The sequence below is a fragment of the Lolium rigidum genome, chromosome 5 (genome assembly GCF_022539505.1).
Source record: "Lolium rigidum isolate FL_2022 chromosome 5, APGP_CSIRO_Lrig_0.1, whole genome shotgun sequence".
NCBI classification, from domain to species: domain Eukaryota; kingdom Viridiplantae; phylum Streptophyta; class Magnoliopsida; order Poales; family Poaceae; genus Lolium; species Lolium rigidum.
Window position 1 is genome coordinate 74,125,508 of NC_061512.1, and position 23,454 is coordinate 74,148,961.

At 45.1% G+C, this 23,454-nt stretch overlaps 1 long non-coding RNA gene across 1 annotated transcript; it reads right to left on the minus strand.

The window, feature by feature from the left end:
* Window positions 1–257: 257 nt before the first annotated feature.
* LOC124655288 lies at window positions 258–7,930 on the minus strand. Its single transcript, XR_006988621.1, has 3 exons — window positions 7,622–7,930; window positions 7,232–7,345; window positions 258–303 (listed from the first exon to the last, which is right to left on the minus strand). It is a non-coding gene; the product is annotated as an uncharacterized LOC124655288 (long non-coding RNA).
* Window positions 7,931–23,454: the final 15,524 nt, after the last annotated feature.

Consider the following 23,454-nt stretch of genomic DNA (forward strand, 5'->3'; position numbering starts at 1 on the left):
TGCAGCCACGATGCTAGCAGATAGCATCGGTGTTGCTGTTTAGCTTAATGAAGTAGAGGTGCACATTCTCTCCGAATATTCTCTTCTCCATGTTGTACTCCCAAATCCCCGTTCCCAAATTGCAGCGGATGTAGATTAAATTGGTGTGCTTTATACCAGATATTAGAAGAGACCTGGCGGTAGTGAAAACTACTATTCTAGTATTGGTAGCAAGGAGTCGACCGTAGTTCTCCGACGGTGGCAACCAACAATACTTCTGCTTCTCTCCGAATATTCTCTCTTCCATGTTGTACTCCCCAATCCCTGTTCCAGAAAATGCAGGAACCAAGGCCTCCAAAGATGATAAGAAACACATATCAATAAAGATGTAACGGAAGGCAGCTTGTGTAAACTATACTGTTTGACTGAATGCAGACTGGCTCACAACTTCCAGCAATCAACACCTTCATGCACCGAGAAAAGTTCATCAACATGATTTTAAACAAGTAGTATCACTTGAGAACAGATAGAAGCTTCTCAATCCAGTAACACATAAAGTAAATTGAATCTCTACTACTTAAAAAGAAGGAGCATGTTCCCCCTTCTCCCCTACTTTGGTCGTCCTTTTGGTCGTTTACCTCAAGTTTTGGTCGTCTCGCACTACGCCCGCCCGCCCGCCCGCACGCGCTAAACTGGGCCAGGCCCATCACATCCTGCTCCTGCGTCGCACCATCTAGCTTTTCTCTCCCCTGGCGAAGTGACGATCCCTCCCTGTCCAACCCTAGCCGCCATGCCTTCTTGCCCCCACACGATTTCCTTCCTCCACCCGTCGGCGTTCTTTACGCGTGCCCCGTCCGCGCACCTCGGCGATGCGCCGCCGCCCATCTCCCCTCTCCCCTCTATCAAGCCTCATTAGCCTCATCAAGCCCCTCCTCCAACCCCGCTCCACGCACACCACCAAAACCCTAGCCCGCCCACCTCTCCCCTCCGCCTCGCTAGGTACTTGCCCGCATGGAGGAGGCGCTGCCAAGCTCACGTGAGGATGTTGGAGCGCATGGAATCCAGCGCATGCCGCCATGACCCATTCCTCCCCTCCCCATCTACGGCGACGGAGAACTTGCGTGGAGGACGACAGCAAGGAGCCCGCATCGTGTGAACCAAGTGCCGTCGAAGACAGGCACCTCCAGCGTCGGCGCTCCGAAACTGGGCAGGGAGGATATGATCTCGGCCTTCAGGGGCCTGGATCTGAGAGCCCTCCTCTGAATTATTCATTTGATTTTTTATCACTTAAAACAATCCGATTTGATTCTGCTGTTTTCCTAGAGATTCCTGTTCATATTGCTTCAGCCCGATTCCTAACGTATTCTATGGTAGCAGTGGTGGTCTAGGTGGAAGCAGTAAGCATGCCGGAGAGCCAGCCGAAGGACCTGCAAACGTCGTGGTTCACTTGGAGAATCACGAATTTCAGCTGGCACATCAGGATGAAGCACTACTAGGGTGCGTGCAGAAATATTTCAGAATATTTTATTTTGGTATTTTGGTAACATCGGTGGGTTTGATGCAGGCGTGTTCTTAGTTTTCCGAAGGGAAATAACGTAGAGCACTTATCAATTTACTTGGGACTCAACCAACCTCCCATGGGTTTGAGCCGATCTTCATGGCGGTTGTTTTCCTAATCTGGATACACGTTTAGTTCTGGTGGACAGATTGTTAGCTAGCTCCCGTTGGCTTGTTCGCTAATCTTGATGTAAGCATATCTCATCTGTACTTACAATCCAGGCTGCATTTTCTTCATGTAAGCATATTTCATTTGTGCTTAAAAACCATGCTGCATTTTTTTATATTGAGCAGGCAGTGTTTTTGTAAAATAAGTTTTTACTGTCCATAAGCTCCATCATCGAAGTTGAAGTGTACTTGTTAGTCGCCTGATGATCATGGTGTTTTGACTTGTAGTCTCCAGAATGGTTCATGGATTACCACTATTAATAAATGTCATTGTTTGTGAATTAACCTTTGGCTCCGAATAATTAGAGGCTCAATTATGTGCACTCTTGTTTGCTTTCATGGTACATGCCTTTTATTTTGATTTTACTTTTCATGGAGATTTCAGGATAGGGGCAGCGTTGTAGTAATTTCTGAAATTTGTTTTTACCCTAGCTTGATGATCTAAATTGTGTGTGGATTACTGAAATAAAACCTTGAATCTTGATATGATTCTGTAAAAGGCTGACATGATAAGCCATAGGTAATCAGTCATTTCTTGTACTCTTTAATAAGGACAAGGCATAGTGATTTCTTATTGTAATAACCATTATGAACAAGATGTGAGTTTTCTGTTCTTTATTGCAAATATATAATCTCTGAGAGATAATACTTTTCATGGAGATTTCAGGATAGGGGCAGCGTTGCAAGGGATAATTGTTGTTGCAGGATATAGGTAATTTCTGAAATTTGTTCTTACCTTAGCCTGATTAGTCTAAATTTTGTGTGGATTACTAAAATAAAACCTTGAATCTTGATATGATTCTGTAAAAGGCTGACATGATAAGCCATAGGTAATGAGTAATTTCTTGTACTCTTTAATAAGGACAGGGCATAGTGATTTCTTATGCAATAACCATTATGAACAAGATGTGAGTTTTCTATTCTATATTACAAATATATAATCTCTGCGAGATAAACTAAATTGGCACCTTCCAGGTTCATGCTTCACATACTATAAAAGTTATTATACATTCATTTATCGATGTAATATACTTTTTTTTCCCTTAGTTCCTATACTTGATGAAATTTTTTGAAGTGAGATTGCTGTTCCTTAGTTCCTACCTACAAAAAAAAGATAAAAGCTATTAAAAATGGTGAAGCCATCGGTGATGACTTGCTAGGATTGCTGTTGGAGTCAAAGACACGGGAATCCAATGGGAAAGCAGATCTAGGAATGAGTACTGAAGAAATAATCCAGGAATGCAAGCTATTTTACTTCGCAGGTATGGAGACAACATCAGTCTTGCTCACATGGACACTAATTCTGCTCAGCATGCACCCAGAGCGGCAAGAGAATGCAAGAGATGAAATGTTGCACTATTTTGGAAGAACCGCACCTGATTTCGAGCACTTGAGTCGCCTGAAGATTGTAAGTATGAAATATATATTCTGACATTTAATATAACAGCACAAGTAATGCCCCCTTCATCAATATGACAATATAAGTACCAAGTATATAAAATATAAGATTTCCGTAGTATTAAAATTGTACCACGTATCTGCATATACATTTAAGTGAAAACAAATACTCTTTATCTGACCGTGTCATTAAAAAGACTTTATCTGGAGCAAAACAGGAAGACATTGTGCTTTAAGTTCAGAAGGATTGGAGCAATGATCTTTATATTGTGTGTTTTTTTGCAGGTAACAATGATTGACATAGAGGCCTGGATCTAGGTGCGCCTCCTCTCCCCCTTTGTTACACAAAGCTTTGCGTACAATGCCTCCTGTAGAGTGAGCTAGCATGGCATGGACCAGGTGCGATGCAAATTCCTTTCCAGAAACATAGTTTTGCTTCTTTATTGTGTACTGACTATTATGTTTGTATCTGGTATATTTTTGGGATTTAGGTATGAGAGACCTTAAAAATTTGTAGTGAGTTTAGACACTCGGAGCATAAAAGTTGTTGTCACTTTTGTGCTTTGTTGGGATCAGAAGTTTCTATCATGTTCTCTAGATAAGACTGTGAAGATCTGATCTGATTCAGAGTCTAGAAACCTTCAAGTCATGCATACCGTTCTGGGCAGGGAGCTTATATTACCTACTTTTGTGTTTTATCAGTGTTAGAGCTATATACTATCCTTATTTAGTTTGGTTGAACATTGTAAACGGTTACCGTCAAAATGTCATCTGTATATATTGAGGTGTGAGAATAAATGATATGCATACTAATTTAGTACTAGGTTAGGTAATTATCCCATGGTGAATATGATTTAGGTAATTATTTCATGGTAACATTTAACCACAGAATATGCACAACCAATACGCAAGATCATTTAGTGAATTGGACATGTTACATATCTACACAGTTACGTACTTTACTTTTTTCTTTTCATTCAATTTACTTTATGTGTTACTGGATTGAGAAGCTTCTATCTGTTCTCAAGTGCTACTACTTGTTTAAAATCATGTTGATGAACTTTTCTCGGTGCATGAAGGTGTTGATTGCTGGAAGTTGTGAGCCAGTCTGCATTCAGTCAAACAGTATAGTTTACACAAGCTGCCTTCCGTTACATCTTTATTGATATGTGTTTCTTATCATCTTTGGAGGCCTTGGTTCCTGCATTTTCTGGAACAGGGATTGGGGAGTACAACATGGAAGAGAGAATATTCGGAGAGAAGCAGAAGTATTGTTGGTTGCCACCGTCGGAGAACTACGGTCGACTCCCTGCTACCAATACTAGAATAGTAGTTTTCACTACCGCCAGGTCTCTTCTAATATCTGGTATAAAGCACACCAATTTAATCTACATCCGCTGCAATTTGGGAACGGGGATTTGGGAGTACAACATGGAGAAGAGAATATTCGGAGAGAATGTGCACCTCTACTTCATTAAGGTAAACAGCAACACCGATGCTATCTGCTAGCATCGTGGCTGCATTATTTTCGTTGATGAAATAAAACGTGTGTTTTGATTGGATAGAATATATGATCCATCCTTCAGTAAATTTGGTCACACATGCCTCTCTCTGAAAAAAGGTCCATAGAGGCAACAAGTGAAAAGCATGTAATTAAAGTAGTTACTCTCGCAAATTTTGTACCTTACGAATTTATCATTCTTTACTCCATTTTTGTATACATGTTGTGTTGGAAAGTGATTGGGAGAGGTGTTATAAGAAGTCAAACAAATATATGTGATATTTTGTGTCTGAGTTTGATTGCATAGCCTTCAACCTGTTCATCTTTTCTCACATAATTGGTACATGTGGAGTAGGAGTTCTGGCAAAGGAAAAAGCTATATTTATGAGATGCTTCCCGCAATACGCTGATGTGCTTCTTAAACCCTGAATTAAGTAGGTGTTGTACCATAAGGTCTTAATATTTCATGGGTTCGCCCTACTAGCTAGCAACGAAACTATTGTAGCAATCTGTGTCAAGTTGGGCTTCTTGACGAACAAAATATTACTATTTAGAAGGCTTTTACCCAGGGCTCAGTTCTCTTAACTTTTACCCATTGCGAGTGAAATCCTTCTTGGAGCTGATCTAAGATATTCTATTAGAAGCTAGATATTTATGGAATACCGTCAGTTGTGCAACTGGATTTAAGTGCGACAATGCTCAACAATGTTTGGTGGATTGGTTAAAAACTTTCAGTAGGAAAAAAGAGAAATTGAAGACTCTGGAGATAGCTGCTATGTTTTGGTATGCTTTGTAAATAAATGGCCATCTGAGCCTATAGAAATGACGAATAATTTTTTTTGGGATTAAATGTTGGGCAAATCTGCAGGCAGCGAAGCTGAAGTTACAACTGCCCGCAAAGGTTTTGGAGCAAGTCAACGTGTGAAATATTTCGAGCAAGTCGAAGCTGGAGCGCATGAAGACCAAGGCTGCGAGAATAGGTCAAGAAGGAGGGTGAAGAATTTGGAGTTGTGTAAAAAGAGCCCAAATAAAGGATATGTGGTTCATCGTTGGGAAGAAAGAAGATGTTGGGTTCTAGACATTTACTTTTGGTAGTTTGCTTGGCTGTGGCATGTAAGTGTCATGTTTGGTTTTCTTTTAGGTGTAGCCTTTTTTTGAAACTGTAGTAACTTAGTTTTCCTTTTTTTGTTGCGTTGATGGTGGTAGCTGTGTTGTGGTTAAGAACTATGTAGAATGTTTTTTTCTAATGGAAATCAGGGAGTGGTCTCTTGGTTTGTTCAAGAAACTTTTTGCCTCCTAATGTAAAACCAATAAAATGTTGTGCAATAAATGCAGAAAATCTATTCTATTTCCCATATGGGAAATACATTATATTGTAGATTGCAGATGGGTCTATGTAGGGTCCAGGTCTATGGTTAATTTGGAAGCCATTCAAGTCCAGGATTGAGAAAGAGAGATAGATAGGGGACCTAGAGTCAACTTGCTTATGGTTGCACGGCTGGACTATTGGTTCTTGCTTGCCTTACAACCTGTGTTAGTTGATATGATAAGTGTTAGTTGATATGATAAGGGCAAAGAACGTGTCTTTGAACAAGGGAGGATAAGCAAAGATTTTATAGTCAAATCCTTTCAATAAAATGCAGCTCAAACTTTTTCGTGCTTTTGTGGTAATGCATGTTCTCTCTGTTGGCTCGATGTGTTGAAATCTTTAAATATTTATGTGCATTATATCCTATGTGCCACCAGAAATATTTTTTATGAACCGTGGCAACATACGGATATTTAACTATACATCCAAAAGGTGAGGTTATTGAGTTGACATTTATGACGGTCCAGAACAGGTGTAGAACTTACCGCGGAAGAGTAACTAGAAGATCTAGAATTGGAACCACGCGGATGCACATCAACGATGTCTTGTTATTGCGTTCGGTATTAGTATATTATGATATCCCTAATTTGTTTTAAATTTTCATAGTGAGTTATGAATTATATATGAGCATTGCGAAATGAAATTGGAGGACCCGTGGCAACGCACGGGCATTTTTACTAGTGAAAAGAAAAAAGTAAAGTACGTAACTGTGTAGATATGTAACATGTCCAATTCACTAAATGATCTTGCGTATTGGTTGTGCATATTCTGTGGTTAAATATTACCATGAAATAATTACCTAAATCATATTCACCATGGGATAATTACCTAACCTAGTACTAAATTAGTATGCATATCATTTATTCTCACACCTCAATATATACAGATGACATTTTGACGGTAACCGTTTACAATGTTCAACCAAACTAAATAAGGATAGTATATAGCTCTAACACTGATAAAACACAAAAGTAGGTAATATAAGCTCCCCGCCCGTAACGGTATGCATGACTTGAAGGTTTCCAGACTCTGAATCAGATCAGATCTTCACAGTCTTATCTAGAGAACATGATAGAAACTTCTGATCCCAACAAAGCACAAAAGTGACAACAACTTTTATGCTCCGAGTGTCTAAACTCACTACAAATTTTTAAGGTCTCTCATACCTAAATCCCAAAAATATACCGAGATACAAACATAATAGTCAGTACACAATAAAGAAGCAAAACTATGTTTCTGGAAAGGAATTTGCATCGCACCTGGTCCATGCCATGCTAGCTCACTCTACAGGAGGCATTGTACGCAAAGCTTTGTGTAACAAAGGGGGAGAGGAGGCGCACCTAGATCCAGGCCTCTATGTCAATCATTGTTACCTGCAAAAAAACACACAATATAAAGATCATTGCTCCAATCCTTCTGAACTTAAAGCACAATGTCTTCCTGTTTTGCTCCAGATAAAGTCTTTTTAATGACACGGTCAGATAAAGAGTATTTGTTTTCACTTAAATGTATATGCAGATACGTGGTACAATTTTAATACTACGGAAATCTTATATTTTATATACTTGGTACTTATATTGTCATATTGATGAAGGGGGCATTACTTGTGCTCGTTATATTAAATGTCAGAATATATATTTCATACTTACAATCTTCAGGCGACTCAAGTGCTCGAAATCAGGTGCGGTTCTTCCAAAATAGTGCAACATTTCATCTCTTGCATTCTCTTGCCGCTCTGGGTGCATGCTGAGCAGAATTAGTGTCCATGTGAGCAAGACTGATGTTGTCTCCATACCTGCGAAGTAAAATAGCTTGCATTCCTGGATTATTTCTTCGGTACTCATTCCTAGATCTGCTTTCCCATTGGATTCCCGTGTCTTTGACTCCAACAGCAATCCTAGCAAGTCATCACCGATGGCTTCACCATTTTTAATAGCTTTTATCTTTTTTTTGTAGGTAGGAACTAAGGAACAGCAATCTCACTTCAAAAAATTTCATCAAGTATAGGAACTAAGGGAAAAAAAGTATATTACATCGATAAATGAATGTATAATAACTTTTATAGTATGTGAAGCATGAACCTGGAAGGTGCCAATTTAGTTTATCTCGCAGAGATTATATATTTGTAATATAGAACAGAAAACTCACATCTTGTTCATAATGGTTATTGCATAAGAAATCACTATGCCCTGTCCTTATTAAAGAGTACAAGAAATTACTGATTACCTATGGCTTATCATGTCAGCCTTTTACAGAATCATATCAAGATTCAAGGTTTTATTTTAGTAATCCACACAAAATTTAGACTAATCGAGGCTAAGGTAAGAACAAATTTCAGAAATTACCTATATCCCGCAACAACAATTATCCCTTGCAACGCTGCCCCTATCCCGAAATCTCCATGAAAAGTATTATCTCTCAGAGATTATATATTTGCAATAAAGAACAGAAAACTCACATCTTGTTCATAATGGTTATTACAATAAGAAATCACTATGCCTTGTCCTTATTAAAGAGTACAAGAAATGACTGATTACCTATGGCTTATCATGTCAGCCTTTTACAGAATCATATCAAGATTCAAGGTTTTATTTCAGTAATCCACACACAATTTATATCATCAAGCTAGGGTAAAAACAAATTTCAGAAATTACTACAACGCTGCCCCTATCCTGAAATCTCCATGAAAAGTAAAATCAAAATAAAAGGCATGTACCATGAAAGCAAACAAGAGTGCACATAATTGAGCCTCTAATTATTCGGAGCCAAAGGTTAATTCACAAACAATGACATTTATTAATAGTGGTAATCCATGAACCATTCTGGAGACTACAAGTCAAAACACCATGATCATCAGGCGACTAACAAGTACACTTCAACTTCGATGATGGAGCTTATGGACAGTAAAAACTTATTTTACAAAAACACTGCCTGCTCAATACAAAAAAATGCAGCATGGTTTTTAAGCACAAATGAAATATGCTTACATGAAGAAAATGCAGCCTGGATTGTAAGTACAGATGAGATATGCTTACATCAAGATTAGCGAACAAGCCAACGGGAGCTAGCTAACAATCTGTCCACCAGAACTAAACGTGTATCCAGATTAGGAAAACAACTGCCATGAAGATCGGCTCAAACCCATGGGAGGTTGGTTGAGTCCCAAGTAAATTGATAAGTGCTCTACGTTATTTCCCTTCGGAAAACTAAGAACACGCCTGCATCAAACCCACCGATGTTACCAAAATACCAAAATAAAATATTCTGAAATATTTCTGCAGCTGCAACTTGTAGTAAGTGAAGAGGCCAAGGGGTCACCATTTGTACGCACCCTAGTAGTGCTTCATCCTGATGTGCCTGCTGAAATTCGTGATTCTCCAAGTGAACCACGAAACGTTTGCAGGTCCTTCGGCTGGCTCTCCGGCATGCTTACTGCTTCCACCTAGACCACCACTGCTACCATAGAATACGTTAGGAATCGGGCTGAAGCAATATGAACAGGAATCTCTAGGAAAACAGCAGAATCAAATCGGATTGTTTTAAGTGATAAAAAATCAAATGAATAATTCAGAGGAGGGCTCTCAGATCCAGGCCCCTGAAGGCCGAGATCATATCCTCCCTGCCCAGTTTCGGAGCGCCGACGCTGGAGGTGCCTGTCTTCGACGGCACTTGGTTCACACGATGCGGGCTCCTTGCTGTCGTCCTCCACGCAAGTTCTCCGTCGCCGTAGATGGGGAGGGGAGGAATGGGTCATGGCGGCATGCGCTGGATTCCATGCGCTCCAACATCCTCACGTGAGCTTGGCAGCGCCTCCTCCATGCGGGCAAGTACCTAGCGAGGCGGAGGGGAGAGGTGGGCGGGCTAGGGTTTTGGTGGTGTGCGTGGAGCGGGGTTGGAGGAGGGGCTTGATGAGGCTAATGAGGCTTGATAGAGGGGAGAGGGGAGATGGGCGGCGGCGCATCGCCGAGGTGCGCGGACGGGGCACGCGTAAAGAACGCCGACGGGTGGAGGAAGGAAATCGTGTGGGGGCAAGAAGGCATGGCGGCTAGGGTTGGACAGGGAGGGATCGTCACTTCGCCAGGGGAGAGAAAAGCTAGATGGTGCGACGCAGGAGCAGGATGTGATGGGCCTGGCCCAGTTTAGCGCGTGCGGGCGGGCGGGCGTAGTGCGAGACGACCAAAACTTGAGGTAAACGACCAAAAGGACAACCAAAGTAGGGGAGAAGGGGGAACAAGCTCCTTCTTTTTAAGTAGTAGAGATAGAGATAAGTAGTAGAGATGTCGATGGAACCGCTAATTATGTTTAGTGCTGAACAATCAATGTCGCGGCCCACGGGCGAGGTAAACCTTCCCTGCATGCAAACGATGGGCTCTATTTGAGCGCATGCATTGGCTGAAACATGACATGCAAAAGTTTTGAGAAGTTAAAGTGGGAGGAAATGAAAGGATGGGAGTGAATTTAGGAGGACAAGCCCACCCGCAACAATTAATTCTGTGAGTTAATTCAAAGATTTGCCTAATAAAACGGTTCTTCTCCAAATCGCAGATTTGCTTTATTATCCGGTATGGAGGGAGTATCATTTAGTAGTATCATATGTTACATGTATTTAATGATTTGTAGAATCTCAATACAAAAGTATGTACAAGATTTATTTGACATTAATTTTTGTAGTTCTATGTGCTATGATATGGTATCTACCTATGATATCACTATCATCCCTTTCATCATTAATTGATATGACGACACATCAGCATTTGCATTTATATAGTGCATGATACTACGGTACTTATGATACTATGTAAGTAGTCTAAGAGGCGAGAAAATCATTCATACTCCGTATTAAGAATCACGTACTCTGTACCATTATGACACCATTAGCTGTCTCAAGCTAAACCATTCTACTAATGCATGAAATTATGCGGAAGAAAATCTTTGAATCACGGGCCTGTCTCCAGGTAAACAAATATATAGATACTTGTATTTAACCTCGCCATTAATGGACCATATATCTCGACATTAATGTACTTGTATATGACACTACGGGAATGGCGTGCTGCGCCGACGGCCGTGGCGTACGCCGACGGCCAAATGTCGGGGCCGTCGGCGTACGTCCGGTCCAGGGCAGAGACCCAACGAGCCCCTCGGCGTAGTTGTGCCCTCGGCGTAGAGCATCATACGCCGACGGCCACCCTCGGCGTACAAACGGCCGTCGGCGTAGTGCCTGCGTCTACTGCACACCTGCTCCGCGTGTGACGTCCCGGTTACGGCGTCAGCGAGGCGCCGAGGGTGCCCCTCGGCATAGTGCATGACCTACCTATGCCGACGGCCACCCTCGGCTTAGTTTTTTTTATTTTCTTCTCTCTCCTTTACTTTATATTATGTTTGTATTTATTTATGTAGTAGTATGAGTTATGTAAAAATGGTTCTTTTTTAATGAGAAAAATGGTAGATGCCATATGTAGCTAGGTCTCACGAGTGACGCACTTCGCAGACGGGTCGACTGGAGCTAGTAGGCTCAACATCTTCTATCGATGTACATTGCTAACCCTAACCCTAACCCTAGGGGTAGATTTGCATGGTCCCCGCCGTAGGGTTTATTTTTTATTTTTTCCTCTCTTATATTACTTTATATTATGTTTGTATTATTTATTTACTAGTACGAATTATGTAAAAAATGGTTCTATTTTTTAAGAATTGGTAGATGGCATATGTAGGTCCCACGAGTGACGCTCTTCGCAGACGGGTCAACCGGAGCCACTAGGCCCAACATTTGCTATCGATGTACATATGGGTAGATGTGGGGGTCCCCGCCCTACGGTTTCCCTAACCCTAACTCTAACCCTAGCTCTAACCCTAACCCTAACTCTAACCCTAACCCTAACCCTAGGGTTTCCACATACATTGCTAACCCTAACTCTAACCCTAACCCTAACCCTAGGGGTAGATCTGCGGGGTCCCCGCCCTAGGGTTTCCCAAGATACAGATCATCGGAGCGTCGGAATTGTTGGAAAACTTCCATCTGCCCCTAACATATATGTACAAGTGTGATGTAAGGTTTGGCTAACCTTGCATGTACCCGGCGTTGACGATTTCCGCATACATGGGCTAGCACTTGTTGAAATGCAGGATCTGTATGTGGAAACTCCCGCCACGGCTCAAACAGAGCCTATTTTATGGTAAAGTATGCCCAACCTATGGTTTCCATGTACATATGTCCTAAAAGAACCAAAGCAAGTAAAAAAGTCCATTGGTAAACCCTCACACGGAGAAAGCTATAGGGGTAGATCTCGCGGGTCCCCGCCCTAGGGTTTTTCAAGATACAGACCATCGGATCGTCGGAATCGCTGGAAAACTTGCATATGCCCATAACATATGTGTACAAGTGTGATGTAAGGTTTGGCTAACCTTGGATGTACCCGTTGTTGACGATTTCCGCATACATGGGCTAACACTTGGTAAAATCCAGGATCTGTATGTGGAAACTCCCGCCACGGCTCAAATGGAGCCTATTTTATGGTAAAGTATGCCCAACCTATGGTTTCCATGTACATATGTCCTAAATAAACCAAAACAAGTAAAAAATTACATTGGTAAACTCTCGCACGGAGAAAGCTATAGGGGTAGATCCGGGGGTCCCCGCCCTAGGGTTTCCCAAGATACGGATCACCGGAGCGTCAGAATTGTTGGAAAACTTGCATCTGCCCCTAACATATATGTACAAGTGTGATGTAAGGTTTGGCTAACCTTGCATGTACCCGGCGTTGACGATTTCCGCATACATGGGCTAGCACTTGGTAAAATCCAGGATCTGTATGTGGAAACTCCCGCCACGGCTCAAACGAGCCTATTTTATGGTAAAGTATGCCCAACCTATGGTTTCCATGTACATATGTCCTAAACAAACCAAAGCAAGTAAAAAAGTCCATTGGTAAACCCTCACACGGAGAAAGCTATAGGGGTAGATCTGCGGGGTCCCCGCCCTAGGGTTTTTCAAGATACAGACCATCGGAGCGTCGGAATCGCTGGAAAACTTGCATATGCCCATAACATATGTGTACAAGTGTGATGTAAGGTTTGGCTAACCTTGGATGTACGGAACTGGGATACGGCAATTATCTTGAAAAACCCTTCACGAATAGGGCAATCACGTCCGGAGTTCTATGGCTTTTAGGGAAAATGAGTAGGAAACGGCCCGTTTCACCACATAGTTTGTCGGAACGAGGCCATATTTGGCACGTGCGTGGGCCTTAGGATGGGAAGCAAGGCCCTGGTCGCGGATTTCCAATCCGAACCACGGGCGACGGGTTTTCCATTTTCGGGGTGCCGGAAGGGCTTTTTTTGTGAAGGAGCTGCATGGTGCGCATTTCAGTATCGCGCGGGACCTCCGCGCGGCAGTATGATACCTCCTACGCACCACCTATCACATGCCATATGCGCGCGGAAGCCATCTGGGAATCCCACCCGCTTCCTGCGGTGTCCCGCCGAATCCGCTGGAAACTGACCGGATTTGAACCGGGGCGACACTTTCCTTCGCTCAATAAATGGAGGGAAAAATGTTTTTAGGTCTAGGACGCGTCATTTTATGTGCTAAATGTTTTCCGTTTCGCGCGTTGGCGGACGGGTGCACGCGCGCGCCCGGTACGGCCATACCGCATGTCCCGGCGGCCCCGTTTTGAACAGTTGGCAAAGCGAACGGAGCCAAAAAATCGAGCGGAGCCGCGTGGCGTCATTTTATGTGTCCTAGTAACCACTGCAAAAGACGGAACTGGGATACGGCAATTATCTTGAAAAACCCTTCACGAACAGGGCAATCACGTCCGGAGTTCTATGGCTTTTAGGGGAAATGAGTAGGAAACGGCCCGTTTCACCACATAGTTTGTCGGACCGAGGCCATATTTGGCACGTGTGTGGGCCTTAGGATGGGAAGAAGGCAACGGTCGTGGATTTCCAATCCGAACCACGGGCGACGGGTTTTCCATTTTCGGGTGCCGGAAGGGCTTTTTTTGTGAAGGAGCTGCATGGTGCGCATTTCAGTATCGCGTGGGACCTCCGTGCGGCGGTATGATACCTCCTACGCACCACCTATCACATGCCATATGCGCGCGGAAGCCATCTGGGAATCCCACCCGGTTCCTGCGGTGTCCCGCCGAATCCGCTGGAAACTGACCGGATTTGAACTCGGGCGACACTTTCCTTCGCTCAATAAATGGAGGGAAAAATGTTTTTAGGTCTAGGACGCGTCATTTTATGTGCTAAATGTTTTCCGTTTCGCGCGTTGGCGGACGGGTGCACGCGCGCGCCCGGTACGGCCATACCGCATGTCCCGGCGGCCCCGTTTTGAACAGTTGGCAAAGCGAACGGAGCCAAAAAATCGAGCGGAGCCGCGTGGCGTCATTTTATGTGTCCTAGTAACCACTGCAACAGACGGAACTGGGATACGGCAATTATCTTGAAAAACCCTTCACGAACAGGGCTATCACGTCCGGAGTTCTATGGCTTTTAGGGGAAATGAGTAGGAAACGGCCCGTTTCACCACATAGTTTGTCGGACCGAGGCCATATTTGGCACGTGCGTGGGCCCTAGGATGGGAAGAAGGCCCCGGTCGCGGATTTCCAATCCGAACCACGGGCGACGGGTTTTCCATTTTCGGGGTGCCGGAAGGGCTTTTTTGTGAAGGAGCTGCATGGTGCGCATTTCAGCATCGCGCGGGACCTCCGTGCGGCGGTATGATACCTCCTACGCACCACCTATCACATGCCATATGCGCGCGGAAGCCATCCGGGAATCCCACCCGGTTCCTCGCGGTGTCCCGCCGAATCCGCCGGAACCGACCGGATTTGAACTCGGGCGACACTTTCCTTCGCTCAATAAATGGAGGGAAAAATGTTTTTAGGTCTAGGACGCGTCATTTTATGTGCTAAATGTTTTCCGTTTCGCGCGTTGGCGGACGGGTGCACGCGCGCGCCCGGTACGGCCATACCGCATGTCCCGGCGGCCCCGTTTTGCGCAGTTGGCAAAGCAAACGGAGCCAAAAAATCGAGCGGAGCCGCGTGGCGTCATTTTATGTGTCCTAGTAACCACTGCAAAAGACGGAACTGGGATACGGCAATTATGTTGAAAAACCCTTCACGAATAGGGCTATCACGTCCGGAGTTCTATGGCTTTTAGGGGAAATGAGTAGGAAACGGCCCGTTTCACCACATAGTTTGTCGGAACGAGGCCATATTTGGCACGTGCGTGGGCCTTAGGATGGGAAGCAAGGCCCTGGTCGCGGATTTCCAATCCAAACCACGGGCGACGGTTTTTCCATTTTCGGGTGCCGGAAAGGCTTTTTTTGTGAAGGAGCTGCATGGTGCGCATTTCAGTATCGCGCGGGACCTCCGCGCGGCGGTATGATACCTCCTACGCACCACCTATCACATGCCATATGCGCGCGGAAGCCATCTGGGAATCCCACCCGCTTCCTGCGGTGTCCCGCCGAATCCGCTGGAAACTGACCGGATTTGAACTGGGGCGACGCTTTCCTTCGCTCAATAAATGGAGGGAAAAATGTTTTTAGGTCTAGGACGCGTCATTTTATGTGCTAAATGTTTTCCGTTTCGCGCGTTGGCGGACGGGTGCACGCGCGCGCCCGCACGGCCATACCGCATGTCCCGACGGCCCCGTTTTGCGCAGTTGGCAAAGCAAACGGAGCCAAAAAATCGAGCGGAGCCGCGTGGCGTCATTTTATGTGTCCTAGTAACCACTGCAAAAGACGGAACTGGGATACGGCAATTATCTTGAAAAACCCTTCACGAATAGGGCTATCACGTCCGGAGTTCTATGGCTTTTAGGGGAAATGAGTAGGAAACGGCCCGTTTCACCACATAGTTTGTCGGAACGAGGCCATATTTGGCACGTGCGTGGGCCTTAGGATGGGAAGCAAGGCCCTGGTCGCGGATTTCCAATCCGAACCACGGGCGACGGGTTTTCCATTTTCGGGGTGCCGGAAGGGCTTTTTTTTGTGAAGGAGCTGCATGGTGCGCATTTCAGTATCGCGCGGGACCTCCGCGCGGCGGTATGATACCTCCTACGCACCACCTATCACATGCCATATGCGCGCGGAAGCCATCTGGGAATCCCACCCGCTTCCTGCGGTGTCCCGCCGAATCCGCTGGAAACTGACCGGATTTGAAATGGGGCGACACTTTCCTTCGCTCAATAAATGGAGGGAAAAATGTTTTTAGGTCTAGGACGCGTCATTTTATGTGCTAAATGTTTTCCGTTTCGCGCGTTGGCGGACGGGTGCACGCGCGCGCCCGGTATGGCCATACCGCATGTCCCGGCGGCCCCGTTTTGAACAGTTGGCAAAGCAAACGGAGCCAAAAAATCGAGCGGAGCCGCGTGGCATAATTTTTTGTGTCCTAGTAACCACTGCAAAAGATGGAACTGGGATACGGCAATTATCTTGAAAAACCCTTCACGAACAGGGCTGTCACGTCCGGAGTTCTATGGCTTTTAGGGGAAATGAGTAGGAAACGGCCCGTTTCACCACATAGTTTGTCGGAACGAGGCCATATTTGGCACGTGCGTGGGCCTTAGGATGGGAAGCAAGGCCCTGGTCGCGGATTTCCAATCCGAACCACGGGCGACGGGTTTTCCATTTTCGGGGTGCCGAAGGGCTTTTTTTGTGAAGGAGCTGCATGGTGCGCATTTCGGTATCGCGCGGGACCTCCGCGCGGCAGTATGATACCTCCTACGCACCACCTATCACATGCCATATGCGCGCGGAAGCCATCCGGGAATCCCACCCGCTTCCTCGCGGTGTCCCGCCGAATCCGCCGGAAACCGACCGGATTTGAACCGGGGCGACACTTTCCTTCGCTCAATAAATGGAGGGAAAAATGTTTTTAGGTCTAGGACGCGTCATTTTATGTGCTAAATGTTTTCCGTTTCGCGCGTTGGCGGACGGGTGCACGCGCGCGCCCGGTACGGCCATACCGCATGTCCCGGCGGCCCCGTTTTGAACAGTTGGCAAAGCGAACGGAGCCAAAAATCGAGCGGAGCCGCGTGGCGTCATTTTATGTGTCCTAGTAACCACCGCAAAAGACGGAACTGGGATACGGCAATTATCTTGAAAAACCCTTCACGAACGGGGCAATCACGTCCGGAGTTCTATGGCTTTTAGGGGAAATGAGTAGGAAACGGCCCGTTTCACCACATAGTTTGTCGGACCGAGGCCATATTTGGCACGTGTGTGGGCCTTAGGATGGGAAGAAGGCAACGGTCGTGGATTTCCAATCCGAACCACGGGCGACGGGTTTTCCATTTTCGGGGTGCCGGAAGGGCTTTTTTTGTGAAGGAGCTGCATGGTGCGCATTTCAGTATCGCGTGGGACCTCCGTGCGGCGGTATGATACCTCCTACGCACCACCTATCACATGCCATATGCGCGCGGAAGCCATCTGGGAATCCCACCCGGCTCTCTGCGGTGTCCCGCCGAATCCGCTGGAAACTGACCGGATTTGAACTCGGGCGACACTTTCCTTCGCTCAATAAATGGAGGGAAAAATGTTTTTAGGTCTAGGACGCGTCATTTTATGTGCTAAATGTTTTCCGTTTCGCGCGTTGGCGGACGGGTGCACGCGCGCGCCCGGTACGGCCATACCGCATGTCCCGGCGGCCCCGTTTTGAACAGTTGGCAAAGCGAACGAAGCCAAAAAATCGAGCGGAGCCGCGTGGCGTCATTTTATGTGTCCTAGTAACCACTGCAACAGACGGAACTGGGATACGACAATTATCTTGAAAAACCCTTCACGAACATGGCTATCACGTCCGGAGTTCTATGGCTTTTAGGGGAAATGAGTAGGAAACGGCCCGTTTCACCACATAGTTTGTCGGACCGAGGCCATATTTGGCACGTGCGTGGGCCCTAGGATGGGAAGAAGGCCCCGGTCGCGGATTTCCAATCCGAACCACGGGCGACGGGTTTTCCATTTTCGGGGTGCCGGAAGGGCTTTTTTTGTGAAGGAGCTGCATGGTGCGCATTTCAGTATCGCGCGGGACCTCCGTGCGGCGGTATGATACCTCCTACGCACCACCTATCACATGCCATATGCGCGCGGAAGCCATCTGGGAATCCCACCCGGTTCCTGCGGTGTCCCGCCGAATCCGCTGGAAACTGACCGGATTTGAACTCGGGCGACACTTTCCTTCGCTCAATAAATGGAGGGAAAAATGTTTTTAGGTCTAGGACGCGTCATTTTATGTGCTAAATGTTTTCCGTTTCGCGCGTTGGCGGACGGGTGCACGCGCGCGCCCGGTACGGCCATACCGCATGTCCCGGCGGCCCCGTTTTGCGCAGTTGGCAAAGCAAACGGAGCCAAAAATCGAGCGGAGCCGCGTGGCGTCATTTTATGTGTCCTAGTAACCACTGCAAAAGACGGAACTCGGGATACGGCAATTATGTTGAAAAACCCTTCACGAATAGGGCTATCACGTCCGGAGTTCTATGGCTTTTAGGGGAAATGAGTAGGAAACGGCCCGTTTCACCACATAGTTTGTCGGAACGAGGCCATATTTGGCACGTGCGTGGGCCTTAGGATGGGAAGCAAGGCCCTGGTCGCGGATTTCCAATCCGAACCACGGGCGACGGTTTTTCCATTTTCGGGGTGCCGGAAGGGCTTTTTTTGTGAAGGAGCTGCATGGTGCGCATTTCAGTATCGCGCGGGACCTCCGCGCGGCGGTATGATACCTCCTACGCACCACCTATCACATGCCATATGCGCGCGGAAGCCATCTGGGAATCCCACCCGCTTCCTGCGGTGTCCCGCCGAATCCGCTGGAAACTGACCGGATTTGAACTGGGGCGACGCTTTCCTTCGCTCAATAAATGGAGGGAAAAATGTTTTTAGGTCTAGGACGCGTCATTTTATGTGCTAAATGTTTTCCGTTTCGCGCGTTGGCGGACGGGTGCACGCGCGCGCCCGGTACGGCCATACCGCATGTCCCGGCGGCCCCGTTTTGCGCAGTTGGCAAAGCAAACGGAGCCAAAAAATCGAGCGGAGCCGCGTGGCGTCATTTTATGTGTCCTAGTAACCACTGCAAAAGACGGAACTGGGATACGGCAATTATCTTGAAAAACCCTTCACGAATAGGGCTATCACGTCCGGAGTTCTATGGCTTTTAGGGGAAATGAGTAGGAAACGGCCCGTTTCACCACATAGTTTGTCGGAACGAGGCCATATTTGGCACGTGCGTGGGCCTTAGGATGGGAAGCAAGGCCCTGGTCGCGGATTTCCAATCCGAACCACGGGCGACGGGTTTTCCATTTTCGGGGTGCCGGAAGGGCTTTTTTTGTGAAGGAGCTGCATGGTGCGCATTTCAGTATCGCGCGGGACCTCCGCGCGGCGGTATGATACCTCCTACGCACCACCTATCACATGCCATATGCGCGCGGAAGCCATCTGGGAATCCCACCCGCTTCCTGCGGTGTCCCGCCGAATCCGCTGGAAACTGACCGGATTTGAAATGGGGTGACACTTTCCTTCGCTCAATAAATGGAGGGAAAAATGTTTTTAGGTCTAGGACGCGTCATTTTATGTGCTAAATGTTTTCCGTTTCGCGCGTTGGCGGACGGGTGCACGCGCGCGCCCGGTATGGCCATACCGCATGTCCCGGCGGCCCCGTTTTGAACAGTTGGCAAAGCAAACGGAGCCAAAAAATCGAGCGGAGCCGCGTGGCATCATTTTATGTGTCCTAGTAACCACTGCAAAAGATGGAACTGGGATACGGCAATTATCTTGAAAAACCCTTCACGAACAGGGCTGTCACGTCCGGAGTTCTATGGCTTTTAGGGGAAATGAGTAGGAAACGGCCCGTTTCACCACATAGTTTGTCGGAACGAGGCCATATTTGGCACGTGCGTGGGCCTTAGGATGGGAAGCAAGGCCCCGATCGCGGATTTCCAATCCGAACCACGGGCGACGGGTTTTCCATTTTCGGGGTGCCGGAAGGGCTTTTTTTGTGAAGGAGCTGCATGGTGCGCATTTTTTTTTTGACCAAGAACTGTAGGGCAAAACCCCCACAGCAATTTATTAAAGCTTTTAACTGTACACAGAAAAACTATTTACAAACAAAGAGGAGAAACAGAAAAAGAAAGATTACAACAGAGAGTCAATCCATGACTTGAAAGAAGCAGAATGTTTATCCTTGACTCTATGCACATGCAAAGAGGCTTCATGCACAAACTGTGCCTTCCAAGATCCAAAAGAAGGTCTAATATGCTCAAAATTTTTGCTGTTCCTTTGCTTCCAAATATGCCAGCATGCCAAAATAACCACTTCTGCAAAGAAAGGTTTAGCAAACTCTTTCCTGGCCTGAAAAAACATGCCTTCAATGGTGTCACCTTGTGGCCAATCCACCTGTAGATAGGACCAAATTCGTCTGCTAAAATTACAATCAAAAAACAAATGGATCCAATCTTCTGTTTGGTTAGCATGGCACAGAACACATGTATAATCATTAGTGACATGCCAGTTCCTTCTTCTCAACATATCTCGTGTATTCAGCCTGTCACTTATCAGCAGCCAAGCAAAAACCTTTATCCTTAGGACTACCTTACTCCTCCAGATCCAGCAATGTAATTTACTGTTTGGTATATGTGAGAAGCAGTACTGATAGTATAAATGTGAAGTAAAAGCTCCCTCCTTCCAGATAGTTTTCCAAACATCTTTCCCATCCTCAGCGATCTGTACTGTATCCAAAAAATCTTGCATAGCAATGTATTCTCCATAGGCCTGTTGTGATAATGGAAGATAAAAGAGAGATGACCTATCTTCACAAAGCTTCACTTCCTTTACTGATAACAGTGGGTTGAGAGCAAAAGAGTGTAATCTTGGAAACTGCTTTGAGGGCACAATACCATTCCAATTATCATTCCAGAAAAGAACAGAGTCACCACATCCAACAGTAACAGTACAAACTTCTCTATATTTATCCACCAACTTCATAATATCTCTCCACCAAAAGGAACCACATAAATTTGTTGCCTGTGGGACTCCATTTGGATAATAGTTCCAAACCAATTTCACCCATGGAATTTCCTCTTTATTATAAAACTTGTGCAGATGCTTCATAAGAAGAGCATCATTTTGTTTCTCAAAATCCATAATTCCCAGACCACCCTTTTCCTTTGGCTTACAGATCATGTCCCAAGCAGCAAGTGATTTCCCTTTTGAATCAGATTTCCTATCACTCCACAGACAGTGCCTAATTATTCTGTTCAACTGTTTTATAATTCCAGGTGGTATATCAAGAGAGCACAGGAAGAAAATGGGCATTGAGCTCAAGCAAGATCTTATCAATTGCAATCTTCCTCCATATGCTAGAAAAGTAGATGTAGCTACCAACCTCCTTTCTAGTCTATCAACCAAAGGCATTAAATCCTGAATCTTTGGCCTAGTTGTTCCCAAAGGGAGCCCAAGATATGTAAATGGCATTCCCTGGACAGTACAACCAAAAACCTGAGCCAGACTATTTGCCTGATCATCTGAGATATTTATAGGCAGTAAACAAGATTTATGGTAATTCACATACAATCCTGTTGATTTACTGAAATCATTCAAAGCCTCTTTAAGAACCAGTAACTGTGCCTCATCTTCTTGCATAATTAACAAAGTGTCATCAGCATACTGCAGGATGGGAAAATCTGGATCCCCAGTAATTATAGGAAGTTGAATCAAATTATTGTGCAACAGATTATTGACCACTGACTGCAAGACATCTCCTCCCAGGACATAAAGAAGTGGGGAAAGAGGATCCCCCTGTCTGACACCCCTTTTACATTTAAACTGCTTCCCAGGCACACCATTAAGCAAAACAGAGGAAGAACCAGAGGTAAGAAAATCTTTGACCCATCTTAACCATTGTTCATTAAACCCCTTATGTCTCAAAATCTGTAATAGTGCTTCATGCTCAATAGTATCAAAAGCCTTCTCAAAATCCAATTTCAGAATTATGCAAGGAGCACCATTAGATTTACATTGGTAAATATATTCAAAAGCCCAAGCCACACAATCATGAATAGTCCTATTCTTGATGAAACCATACTGATTTTTATGTAAGCATTGAATAATGACATCTTGCAATCTATCAGCCGCCATTTTGGTGAGAAATTTCAGACAACAGTTTGTTAAGGAAATAGGTCTATAATCATTGATCTTCTCAGGGCTATGACATTTTGGGATCAAAGTAATGTATGAAGTATTTATACTCTCAAGATTCAGCTTATTATCATAAAAATCCTCTGCCAATTTATAAAAACTTTCCTTCACAATTGGCCAGCACTTCTTTAAAAATAACCCATTAAAGCCATCAGGGCCAGGAGCTTTGTCCGGCTTCATTTTTGAGATAACATTGTCCATTTCTTCATGGGTAAAAGGAACAGTAAGAACATCCAGCCCATCCACTCTATGCAACAGACTCTGTAAATTAAGGCACATTGAAATTACTTTTTGTGTACCCATTCTATTTTTATAACAGTTTAAAGCCACAGCAGCCATTTCCCCATGATCTGTAACTATTCTGCCATCCTCAGTCATTAAACTGATAATTGCATTCTTCTTATACCTGATGGTTGCCATAGAATGAAAATACTTTGTATTTTCCTCACCCAACTTGATCCATCTTGTAGTACATCTCTTTTTCCAATAAAGAAATTGTGCATGCAGCAGTTTTTCATAATGTGCCTTTACCACTTTTCTGAAATTGTTCTCTGTGAGAAAAAGAGGCCTCTCTTCCTCCAAGTTATCCAAGAAAGCTAGGACAATATTACATTTAACAATCTTATCCTTTAATTGTGAAAGACTTGTTTTCCATTGTTTCAAAGCTCCTCTAAGCATTTTCAACTTCTTGGCTAACCAAGATGCAGCATTACTCCCCCAGCACTGAAAGATTCCAAGTGGCAGATACACAGTCCATAAAGCCCTGCTGCTCCACCCAGTAATTCTCAAAACGAAAGATGTTTGCATGAGGAATGACTGTCTCAATAGTAACAACACAGGGTACATGATCCGAGGTTGGTTTGGCCAATGGAATAACCACTGTGTTAGGATATACAGTTGTCCAGTTTGGAGTAGAGAAAAACCAGTCCAGCTGCACTAGCAGTGGGTTTTGTTGCATGTTTGACCAAGTGTATGATCTGCCTTTGAGAGGTAGTTCAAGAAGTCCCAGGTGACTAATGAGTTCATTGAATATAAACATGTCATTTAGATCACCTCCAGGCAGATTCCTATTATCTTGTGACCGAATAAAGTTAAAGTCCCCCATTATAAGCCAGAGCTCATCATCAGGTATATTTAGGTTGAAAAGCCACTGAATAAAATCATCTCGGAGCTCCCCATGACATGGCCCATAAACAGAAACAAGCGTCCATTTTTGATCAGAATGTACTGAGACAAACTCAATGACAATAGCAAACCTTTTAATTTCAATGAGTGTGCCCT